The sequence below is a fragment of the Canis lupus genome, chromosome 8 (assembly GCF_003254725.2).
Source record: "Canis lupus dingo isolate Sandy chromosome 8, ASM325472v2, whole genome shotgun sequence".
NCBI classification, from domain to species: Eukaryota; Metazoa; Chordata; class Mammalia; order Carnivora; family Canidae; genus Canis; species Canis lupus.
The window spans coordinates 73,412,539-73,425,500 of NC_064250.1; positions in this window are offsets into that span (position 1 = coordinate 73,412,539).

Below are 12,962 nucleotides of genomic sequence, written 5' to 3' on the forward strand. Positions count from 1 at the left end.
TTTTTTTGATGGTATTTTGATAGAGGTTACCTTAACTATGTAGATTTCCTTGGATAGCATAGACATTTAAGAATATATATAATAAATTGATGTTTTATTGGTGTTCAATTTGACAACATATAGAATAACACCCAGTGCTCATCCCATCAAGTACCCCGCTCAGTGCCTGTCAACCAGTCACCCCCACCTCCTGCCCACCTCCCCCTCCACTTTTTCTAATTCTTGAGCATGGAATGTTTTTCATTCCTTTGTGTCTTCCTCAATTTCCAACATAAGTGTTCTAGAATTCTCAGTGTACACATCCTTTACCTCTTTGATTTGATTCACTGTTAATTATTTTTGTTGTGTTGTTGCAATTATAAATGCCATGGAACCCTGGGTTTCTCTTTGTACTCTATCATTGTTAGTGTAAAATGTACCTGACTTCTGGGCATTGAATGTATATCCTGCTACTTTGCTGAATTGCTGACTCAGATATAAAATGTTTTCCTGGAGTCCTTTGTGTTTTCTGTGTGGAGTACCTTGTCATATGTGGAGAGTGAAATTTTGACTTATTTTTTCTAGATTTCCAAACTTTTATTTCTTCTCGTCTGATTGTTGAGGCAAGGACTTCCAGCGCTATATTGAAGAACTTTTTTGAGAGTGGACATTCCTGTCATGTTCCTGACCTTAGTGCATGATATCATCTTTCTCTGCTGTTAAGAGGATCATTTTCAATCCAACACCTCTAGATTGAAATTGAGTTAGTGGATAACCTTTTTTCTTGCTAGGGGACATCCAAGAAAACTGCAGTAGCAAATTCTCATATCAGAAAACTGGTTTCAATCTGAACACCTAAATAAGAGATGAGAAAAGACACGACATCCTTATAAATGTGTATATCCAATACAAAGATCACTGACATGACATTGATCATGGTCCAAGATACTGACCACACCAGAGGCCTTTCCTCTGTTTCTTGGATTGTTAATGCCTATGTAGCCTCGTGTCCTGCATGCACTTTTTGCTCCTTGTAGCATGCTTGCTGGTTGATCTGGGTGATCCTGTGATGCACACCAAGTGAGTTTGTCTCCTGTGAAGCATAAGTTGATGAGCATCAGGATATTGATAACGTTTTTGTATTTAGGGACAGGAATCAGCAATGCATGTGAATGTTTCATATGTGTAGTTTAGTGTATTTCTCTTCCCATGACAAGTATATTTGTAGGTAAACACTGAATAGGTCAACATAGAATCCTGTGTCCCTGGGTTAAATTTTTTTTTTATAGGTTTTTTTTTTAATTTTTATTTATTTATGATAGTCACAGAGAGAGAGAGAGGCAGATTCACAGGCAGAGGGAGAAGCAGGCTCCATGCACCGGGAGCCCGATGTGGGATTCGATCCCGGGTCTCCAGGATCGCGCCCTGGGCCAAAGGCAGGCGCTAAACCGCTGCGCCACCCAGGGATCCCCCTGGGTTAAATATTTGATGGAAAGGAAGCCCCAGACCCTGGCACAAAAGTGACAAACAAAGGATCACGAGGTTCAGCCTGAATATGTAATAGGTATCTTGACATCTCATATGCTGACGGTATTATAGTGTGAAGTTGTCCAAGATGACATCATTAAACCGATCCCATGCTCATGCATCCCTCCCCTGTAGGATGGGAACCTATCACATAAAGCCCCCACCAGTGCTCTTGCTGGACGAGAGCAAGAAGACACTGAGCAGAAATTACTTGAGACCCACATCTCCTGTGCCCAGCCCAGAAACAGAACTTGGCTGCTAAGGAACGCCTTCCAATCCAGCATCCTGTAGTCACAGGAGGGACCCCGTAGGATCTGAAAGAGGAATAGTGTTAACACCAAAATTGTCTGGGGTACATGGAGTTGGTGGTCTATTTCTGGATTCTCTCTTCTTATCCTTTGATCCATGAGTCTGTTTCTGTGCCAGTACCACACTGTCTTGAAGATCACAGTTTTGTAATACAGCTTGATGTCAGGCATTGTGATGTCTCCTGATTGTTTTTCTTCTCAACATCCCTTTGCCTATCCAGGGTCTTTGCTGGTTTCATACATTACACGATTGTTTATTCCAGTTCTGAGAAAAATGGAGGTAGTACTTTGACAGGGTTTGCATTGACTGTGTAGATTTCTTTGGGTAGCACAGATATTTTGTCAATATTTGTTCTTCTAATCCATGATGATAGAATATTTTTCCATCTCTTTATGTTTTCTTCAATTTCTTTCTCAGTTTTCAGATTACACATACTTTTTCTCCCTGGTTAGATTTATTCCTTCTTGCCTGGTGCTTTTTGGTGAAATTATAAGTGGGATTCATTCCTTGATTTCTCTTTCTTCTTTTTCATTTTTAGTGAATAGGAATGCCACTGACTTCCATGTATTGATTTTATATGCTTTGACTTACTGAATTCCTGTGTTCTAGCAGGTTTTTGTTGGAATCTTTTGGGGTTTCTACATAAAGTATCATGTCATCTGTGAAGCGTGGAATTTTGCCTTTTTCTTTGCTGATTTGGATACAGTTTACTTCTTTTCGTTGTCCGATTGCTGAGACGAAGACTTCTAGTACTATATTGAAGAGTGATGAGTGAACATCTCTGTCGTGTTCCCGACCTCACGGAAAATGCTCTCAATTTTTCCCTGTTGAGGATGATATTGACTCTGGGCTTTTTGAAGTTGCTTTCGTGATGTTGAGTAGGTTCCCTCTATCTTAACACAGAAGAAGCTGTTCATTAAAAAAGAATGATCTCTTTTGTCAAATACTATTTTTGCATCAGTTGAGGAGATCAAATAATTATTTTCTTTTCTTTCATTACTGTGGCTTGCCATGTTGATTGATTTATAGGCGTTGAACTACCCTTGCAGGTCAAGAAGAAATCTCATTTGGTCATAGTGAATAATCCTTTCAGTATACAATTGGATTATATTGGCTAGAAAGTTGGTGAGAATTTCTGCATCCACACTGGTCAGGGATATTGTGTAATTCTCCTTGTTGGTGCGGTAATTGTTTGGTTTGGGGGGTCAAGGTAATGCTGATATCGAGAATGGGCTTGGAAGTTTTACTTCCATTCCTATTTTGGGAACATTTTCAAAGGACTAGGTATTAATTTTTCTTTAAATGTTTATTGAATTCCCCACCAGGCGCCTGGACTCTAGTTTGTTGAGATACCTTTAATTATGATTGTTTTGATTTGCCTGGTTATAGCTCCTTGTAGCTTTTCCTTTCCTTCCTGTTTCAGTTTTGGTGGTTTTTATGTTTCTAGGAATGCAACTATTCCTTCTAGATTGCCTAATGCGTTGGCATATAATTGCTCAGAATATTCTCTTATACTTGTTTGTATTTATTGTCTGTTGGTTGTGATCTCTCCTTATTCATTAATGATTTTATTAATTTGGGTCCCTTTTCTTGTTTTTTTGACAAGTCTGCCTGTAGTTTTACAATCTTAAGAATTCTTTCAAAGAATCAGCCCCGAGCTGAGTTGATATACTGTCTTTTTTTTACTTCTATATCCTTGATTTCTGCTCCAATCTTGATTATTTCTCTTTCCCACTAGATTTATGCTTTCTTTGCTGTTCTTTCTCCAAGTTTAACTTGTGTATATGAGACTCTCTTGTTTCTTAAGAAGGCCTGTATTGTTCTATGCTTCTCTCTGAGGGCCCCTTTTTGCTATGTCCAAAGTTTTGATAATGTCATGCTTTCATTTTGATTGCTTCCATGTGTGTTTTAATTCCTTAACTTCCTGATCAACCCATTATTTCTTCAGTAGGACATTTTTTACCCCCATGTATTTATGTACCTTCTATAGTTTTTACTGTGGTTCACTTCTAGTTTGATCGCATTATGGTCTGAAAATATCAATGGAATGAATTCAGTTTTTCTGTACCACTTTAGACTGGATGTGTGACTACCTATGTGATCAAATCTGAAGAATTTTAAGAATTTTCCATGTGCCCTGGAGAAAAATGTGTATTCTCCTATTTTACGAGGAAATACTGTGTATGTATCTTTGAAGTCCATTTGGTCCAGTGTGTTGTTCTAAGCCCTTGTTTCCTTGTTGAGATTATGCTTGGATTCTGCTTCCCTGATGCCCATGGGAGGTCAGTTCCCACTATTATTGTGTTATTATCAATCTGTGTCTTTAATTTTATTGTTACATGGATTATATCCTGGCCGACATCACCTTTAGGCACACACATATATAGAATAGTTATATCTACTTTGGATTGAACATTTAGTGATATAGTATGCTTCTTCATCTTTTATTTTTTCTCTCTCTTTGTTTCTTTTTTTTCACTTCAACTTTTATTACAGTTTGGTTCATAGTCTAGTTCTTTTGATATAAGTGTTGCTACTCAAAGTTTTTTTGATGCCCTTTGACATAATAAGTGGTTCTTTACACCCTCAATTACATTTGGATCTTTCTTTGTGTCTAAAATGATTTTCTTCTTTTTTAAAAAAGATTTTATTTATTTATTCATGAGAGACACAGATAGAGAGAGAGAGGCAGAGACACAGGCAGAGGTAGAAGCAGGCTCCATGCAGGGAGCCCGATGTGGGACTTGATCCTGTGACTTCAGGATCATGCCCTGGGCCAAAGGCAAGCGCTAAACCGCTGAGCCACCCAGGGATCCCGAAATTGATTTTCTTCTATATTTGTGCAAATATACCTTCTTTCTCCCTCTCTCTTTGTTCTCCCTCAGGAACCCCAATCATTCTAATTTTGATTCATTTTATGGCTTCACTGATTTTTAAAATTCTCCTCACATGGTCCATTTACTCTCTTTTGTTCCTTTTCATCATCACCTTGTCTTCTATGTCCCTAACTCTCTTCTGTTATATTTACCCTTGTTGTTAGAGCTTCCAATTCAGCCTGCATCTAACTTAGAGCATTTTAAATTTCGGCCTGATTGTTTTTGCATTTCTACCCTAAGGAGTGCCTAGAATTTTGTATGCTTTTTTCAAACCCTGCTAGAAAACATAAATCTTGTCCTGAATTCCAGTTCTGATATCTTATTATATAAATATTGATGAGATATGTTGCAGGGTGTATTATGTCTGGTTCCTTTTTTGGTTGTGAACACCCTGTGACCCATAAATTGCATGATTGTGTATATATATAGTGATATATATATATATATATATATATATATATATATATATTTCTCCAAAGGGGCAACTGCACCCCCATGTTTATATTAGCAATGTTCCAAAGGTCAAACTGTGGAAAAAGCCAGAACATTTATGGAGAGAAGAGTGGATAAAGAAGATAAATAAATACATACAAGGCAACAAACATATATACATCAAGGTCCAACAAACTAATCATCCTATGAATCCAACCCCAAACCACTGAGGTATCTTCTCACAGTTGTTTTCCTGGTGATGAAAGAACCACAGGAAAGAAAATGAGAAGGACCATGTGCTGGTGAGGATGTGGAGAATAGGCTATGGGAAACTCTGGATGGAAGGAACCACGTGGTGTAGCTACTATGACAACCATCACAGTGCACACCACACACTACACAGAGCTCCACATCTGTTCCCGGACACATTCCCTCATTTCCAGCTGAGTGTGAGGAAGGTCTAGACCTCAGTTTGTGGGAAGAAGCAGTAGCAGGAAACAGCTGGAATCGGTGGAGGTGTCCTAACGTAGTCCTGCTCACCTGCAGGAGAGAGCCAGAGCCAGAGATGCTGGAGGGGACAGCTGCTGTCAGAACACATATCACACTCTGGTCTCAAACACCCCCATTAGAGGACTCGAGCTGGTTTGCATCAGTCTGTGAAGCCTCCATATGTGAGGACCTTGTGCACTGGAGGGAAGCATGCACCCTGATGCAGAGGAGCTCATCATCTGGGTTTGAGGAAGAGAGAGGGAAAGAAAGCCCAACCATACCACTGTGACCCTGGCTTGGCTGTACGAATGCCCCATGCTGCACAGCCTGTCCTTTCTGAGACTGCTGACATTCACAGAACATCATGTCCTTGAGATTGCCCTGGGATGGCGTGTGCATCAATAATGTGACTTCTTATTGCAGAATGCTGTCCCATTGATGGATGTTTTCTTACTGGGATTATTCTTCACGCAGGCTGTTGGGTTTTTCTAGGCTTCTAACAGAAATGAAGACACAAAAAGTCCTCACATGCCATTTTTACATGAACATGGGGTTTCATTATTCTAGAGCAATCACTGAGGAGTGGGATTTCCAGGTCTCGTGGTAGGTCATCCATCTATAATTTCATGAGGAACAGAAAAATGATTTTCCAGGGCTTCTGTTTCATTTTTCCTTCCTACTTACAGGGTTGAGGTCCTGGTGTCCTGTATGCTTCCCAGGATGTCTGGTAAGTGCTTCATTCATACATGAGCCCCCGTGATGAGTATATAGGGCATCTCATTGTGATTGATATGAATTTCCCTGACAGATCCTGGTGGAAAGTGTCCTCTCCTGTGCTTACTTCATGTGTCTGTACCCTCCTGTATAACATGTCCACAGAAGGCTCTACCTGTTGTATAGATGGATGTCATTGTTTTTCTTTTCTATTGAGTTTGAGGGTTCTTATGATATTCAGGTGAAAGTACTTTGTTGGTTATGAAATTTGTGCAAGTTTTTCCTTGGTCCATATTTTGTATTTCATTACCTTGATAAATACTTGGGTAGAAAAATGTAGTTGATTTTCACAAAGTGTATTCTTAATATTTGGTGTTATGTATATTAAAATTTTAACATTCCAAAGTCATGATTAATGATTGCCTATGAATCGTTTATCCATTGACAATATATGTAAAAGTCTTGTTTTTTTTCCTGATCTCCTCAGTGTTGACCTGTTCCCTAATTGGTCTCTAGTAACTCAGTATTTTTATGTTATATGAATATAGACTCTTGCAATTGATTTTCATGGTGTTGTTTTCATAAACTGTAGCAATTCTGTTCTCATGCTCAAACGTGAACTTGTGATTTCATAACAGATGCTCTGCTGTACCTCATCAGGCTGGTTGTTCATCAGGTTGAATAGATGTGCTTCTGCTGTGAAACATAATCCTTTATCTTTCCAAGTGTTGGACTTTCTATACATCTTGCTGCTGTTCAGAGACAGGCTGTGGTACTTAGCGTTCTCCCACCAGATGTGGCATTGACTCCAGTGCCTTCCCCTGGTGGGTAAAGGACCCATGTGACACCCATACTGACATGCTCAATAAGAACCCAGAGAAGGAGCAGGTGAGTGTAAGGGTTTGCCTGGGTTTCCCCAGCCCAGAAACAGACTCCTGCAGGGGTGCCAGGGACATATCTCCTGTGGAGAGGGACACCACAGGATGAGGACAGGACCTGCCTTCCCTGAGAAATCCTACAACATGAGCACTCAGAGGAAATGGTAGTCAGCAACAGGGGTGAGGAACACAGGATGCCCAGGCGGGGATGCAAGAGTCACTGCCCTAAACCCAGTGCATGGATTTTCAATCAAGGGGAGATTTTGGGGACATTTCCATTCTCATAAATGTCCTGACTCACGTGTGGGTCGGACACAGGGCCCTGCCATGTGGAGACTGAGTCTGTAGGGGAGGAACCATGAGCACTTAGATCTGTGACCTCATGTCCTAGGTCCCAAAGGGACACTCCATTCTTCGGGACTGGAGCCACCAGGACACAAAATCCTCTCCTCAACTTGATCCAGGAACCCTCACCCTGGGGCTTCTCTACTAGAGGATTTGGTATAGAGGTATAGACTGGGGGCATTCCTCCTGCCTGCAGAGGTGGTGGTGTCAGCCTGCAGAGATTAGGAATGTATCCTCAGGACCTTGTGCTAGCGTCACTGTGATTATGAGAGAGAAGGATGACATTGTTCAATAAGACGGGGTCAATGGACAAATCATTTTCATAGACTGTGGAAGCAAGGACATGCTCTTGAGATAAGTGCACAGTGTGTAATTTCTCTTAGTGATAGTCCATGAATATCTTGATGTGCACAGTTGGGCTTGAGACACAGGATACCACACTTGATGCCCTTCCCTCTCCATGAGCCCAAAACTGCATAGGGATGCTGGGCATCTGGTGTGGGGTGAACCATGTGAAGCACTGGCTGGCAGCATGATCACCCCTATCATCAACTCCCCCTGAACTGGATATGGTCCCATTTCATGTCAGGTTCTGGATAATTCCTCCATGGAGATCGTCCTCAACACTATGTAAAAATAGTTGCAAATAATTGATGTTTTGAGATCAGTACCATTATAGACACTGCATGGTGGCCAAACTGAGCACCAGGACTTCTGAAAATTGGGGATTATATCATCAATAAAATATTGTTATTTCCAGTGTTGTAGTGTGGCTTTCAGTTGATTTTATTCATATGCAATGAATCCCTGCTCATGCAGCAGAGCCCTGAAAAGTGTTTAAGAAGTTGTAGAGGTAGGATCACACCCAGGTGGGGCTGACAGGAAGAGAGAGAGGATAACTTGTAAGATGGCCATGGGTCTCCCTTAATTTTCATACCAGAGAGCATGCTGGTAAACACACATGTCCTCACACTGACACAGATCCTGAAAGGGATAGAGGTCCCCAAGGGAAGAGCGACAGACCCAGTGTAGATTCCAGAACTAGAGAGAATCCCAGGCCTCAGAACCTAATGGTTTCCAAGTGGTTCTTAGAAATGTATGTCCAACTCCTATATCCTCTCCATGTGATCCCTGCACTGGGAGGGTCTACAGCTGGTGCTCCTTGTGAGGTCCACCAGGTATTTTGGAATTAGAATTATTTTTAGAATCATGCATCCTCAGGTTTAGAGGAGACATTCCCAGGGTGATCATACACCGAGTCCTGCCCACATGTGTTTGAGATGATGAGATGTGGGAATTTGGGTGGAGGATATTTAGACAGATTTGGACTGGAGATTTTGCATTTCTAGGCTGAAGGTTCGAGGGCTGTAGGGATGTGATAAATGTATTAGCACATGGGCTGGATGTTGAGCTTGGATTCCCAGGGTGGACTGTGGTGTCCTGATCATGGATGGAAACTGTGAATGTTCTATTACATGTTAAAAGGGACATTTCTGAGTCTCCTTAATTTTTTTAATATTTATTTATTTATGATAGTCACACACACACACAGAGAGAGAGAGAGAGAGACGCAGAGACATAGGCAGAGGGAGAAGCAGGCTCCATGCACCGGGAGCCCGACGTGGGATTCAATCCCGGGTCTCCAGGATCGCGCCCTGGGCCAAAGACAGGAGCCAAACCGCTGCGCCGCCCAGGGATCCCTGAGTCTCATTAATTTAGACATCCTAAGATTAATATAATTTCCTGATGGTGGAGCCCCTGGGCAAGAGCATAGCCCACCATATATTCCGTCCTGTCACTGTGATGTACTCCTGAAACATGTAACAGTGTGTGTGAAGTGCACATAAGTGACAGAAAATAAAATAATACTCTTTATGGAGCATCTTGGTGGCTCCTCAAGTAATGCCAATGCTCTTATGGGAGGTAATAGAGGGAGGTGAGCTCCCAAAAAGGAAGTAATGTGACTATTGGTTCTCAATGATCTTTCCTCTGTGAAGGTGGAAGAAGAATCATAACATGAAAATACAAGTACGGCTACTCTGGAAACACGGAGGAAGGGTCTGAACAGCCAGGAATCTGCAAGGGTGTTGCCCTGCAAGCATGAACTCTAGTTGATGGAGCTGACTTCAGGTAGACATCCAGATGGTAGGGGAATAAAAGTCTGTAGACACGAGCCCTTTGTGTGGTACCTGGACAGTGTGGTCATGGAAAGAATATAGGTTGGGTATTCAGTGTCACATTCCAGGTCACACAATAATGCCCAGGTTTGTGGTGACCACCATCACTGTCCCAGGGGCAGGACCACACACTGGCTGGGTGGTGTGAAAAGGAACCTCTGCAGGAACACAGCACTGAAGGGGGGCAGCAAAAATGATGTGGTGACCTAGACTGATCCAGAACCTGGCACACCTGTCAGCCCAGGACTTGTGACCATGAATTCATGAGTATCTTATGAGAAAGGGATGGTTGTGGTGCTCACATGGAGACCGGGACAGATAAATTTATCCATGGATCTCACATCCTTTCTTTCCCCCAAGAACTTTGTCACATTTCAAAAAAAAAAAAAAAAAAAGCGGCCGGGGGCGGGGGGGAGGAGATATCCCATGCTTGATAAAGACAGATCTATAGTCCCAGACTCTGCAGCCTGACACTTCCCACGTCTTCTCAGATGATGCCTCAAGGAGCATTCTCTCCTTCTAACCATATAGAGATTGCAAATATCCCCCACCACAAAAAGTAATAAATGTTTTTTTCTTGATGCAAAGTAAACCTTTACCATTCCTTCCGTGTAGCTGTTGCTTCAAACCATCATAGAGAGAATGATGTGCACATGACAGCATTATCTCTGTCCTAAACCCCTGACACATTGGTGTGATGAGGTCAGGAGAATCCTTGTCCCTGTCATCTCCTCAGCCCTCCACCACAGTTCTCCTCTCAATAAGATTTCTGACACTCCCAGGCTGTGGGTTGTCACAATGTGTCCTGCACAATAATACACTCCTTAATACCCATCTGACAGGTCAACCATACCCCAATTATCTCCCATGTTGTAACCATCAACTTGTAATCTGTAATGAAGGAGCTATTACTTGGTGTATGTATCAATGTTTTTTTTTTCTCCTTTGCTCATTTTTTCTTTCTTTTTTTTAATTTTTATTTATTTATGATAGTCACACACAGAGAGAGAGAGAGGCAGAGACATAGGCAGAGGGAGAAGCAGGCTCCATGCACCGGGAGCCCGACATGGGATTCGATCCCGGGTCTCCAGGATCGCGCCCTGGGCCAAAGGCAGGCACCAAACCGCTGCGCCACCCAGGGATCCCATTTTTTTCTTTCTTAAATTCAACATATGACTGAAATCCTACAGTGTTTTTCTTACTCTGACTTACTTCACTTAACATTATACTTGCTATCTCAATCCCCGTAGTTGCAAATGGATTAGATTTCATTCATGTATGGATTGTTTCCATAGTTTGGCTAATGTACATAATGCTGCTGTAACATAAATGCACATCCCTCTGAATTAGTACTTTTTTTGTATATTCTTTTATTGGAGTTCAATTTGCCAACATATAACATAACACCCAGTGCTCATCCCATCAAGTATCCACCTCAGTGCTTTTATATTCATTTTTATAATAGTGAGTATGTCAATAGTCCTGTTTTCCTTTGAATATTCTTTCATTTTTACAAAAGATTTTATTTATTTATTCATGAGAGACACACACAAACAGAGAGAGTCAGAGACCTATGCAGAGGGAGAAGCAGGTTAAATGCAGGAAGCCTGATGTGAGACTCGATCCCTGGATTCTGCGATTATGCCCTGAGCCAAAGGCAGACGCTCAACCACTAAGCCACCCAGATGTCTCAGGATTATTTTATTTTCACTGATTTTATTTATTTATTCAGGGGAGTTGCAAAGAGACAGTGACATAGTGGGAGAAGCACGCTCCTCCCAGGAGCCCAATATGAGACTCAATCCCCAGATTGGGAACATGGCCTGAGCTGAAGGCATGCGCTCAACAGCTGAGACACCTGGGCAGCCCAGTACTTTTGTATTCTTAGAGTAAATGCCCAGTAATGCAGTTGCTGGATCATAGGGTAGGTATACTATTACATATTTGATGTTGCACCATATGGTTTCCCAGACCAGCTGCACTCTTGCCCACCCACATCTCCTGACCAGAGAATTCTGCAGGGCCTCAGTTCTAGCGGAGGTGATATCAGGGCTTATTTAACAAGCAGAGCAGAACACATCCAGGTAAAACACACCACATGCTGGCCAGGGACCACACACTGCCCACTGCAGGCAAAGAGGGCCTGTGTAGATGCCTGGCCTGAAAGAAATAGCAGCCAAAACAGGACAACACAGTGCATGCAGCACACACCACAGACACTCTCTGATGACCCAGAACCAGCATCATATGTGACGTCTTCGTCATAAAGCTGTTATTCTGGAGCAGAAGCTAGACCTAGCTTTTGTACACACAGAGGAAGATAGAGACTTAGAGAATATACCAAGGTTAAGGAATTCAATTCCAGTTTGCTGCTCTGATCCACCTCAAATTTGAGTTTCTTGGGTCAGTCCCCTTCACCCTGCAAAATGAGACAGGACTTCTGCTCTGCCTACAGATCCAGCAACTTCTGTTCCTGAAAGGATCCTGTGCATCCGGGGGACTGCCAGCTGCCCACACCATCCAAAGTGCATCTACCTCAATGGCATGAAGACATAGAGTTGTGATAACAATATTACCACATTCTTGTCCTTGCGAAGGATGCCCGACCTCCTGCCCAAAGCCTGTGTCACATGTTGAGGGGTGCTTTCCTCTCTATGTCACTCATTAGCGAGATTATGTGCATGGACCACATATGTCACCATTACTTACTGCAAAATAATACAATTATTGTACAACATACACTCAAACACAAAATGAATCCACAGGACTGAGATAAGAGTTGGGAGGGAAATAGACCTGGCGATTTTGACATAAAATTCCAGAATCCCCATTTTATCTACAGCATATAAATCAGAAGGAATTCCCCACACGGTCTTTGCTATAACAGCATTGGGAGGGAGGAGTTAAGATGCTGGATCAGGGTCCCTGAGCTAGTCTCGTTCCTGGAACATGATAAGCAGTTGTCGAATCATTCTGATCACCCATGAAATCAGAGTTCTGAGAGAACAAAAACTGCAAGTCCACAGGTGGAAAATCAACCTCCTTTTGAATGTAGGAGGTGTGGATGTTGTCATGGGGAGATATAGCTGTGGTGATGAAAGCAGGGAGGGAGGCTGATCCAGAATATTCTGTATAGTATTATGAGCAGCAGACAGGAAAATCTGACCTTTTAGATGTCTGCTTCCATGGGGATGTGCCTGGGTTAAAGCTCCTTAGGTGGTACAGAGGCAGGAATC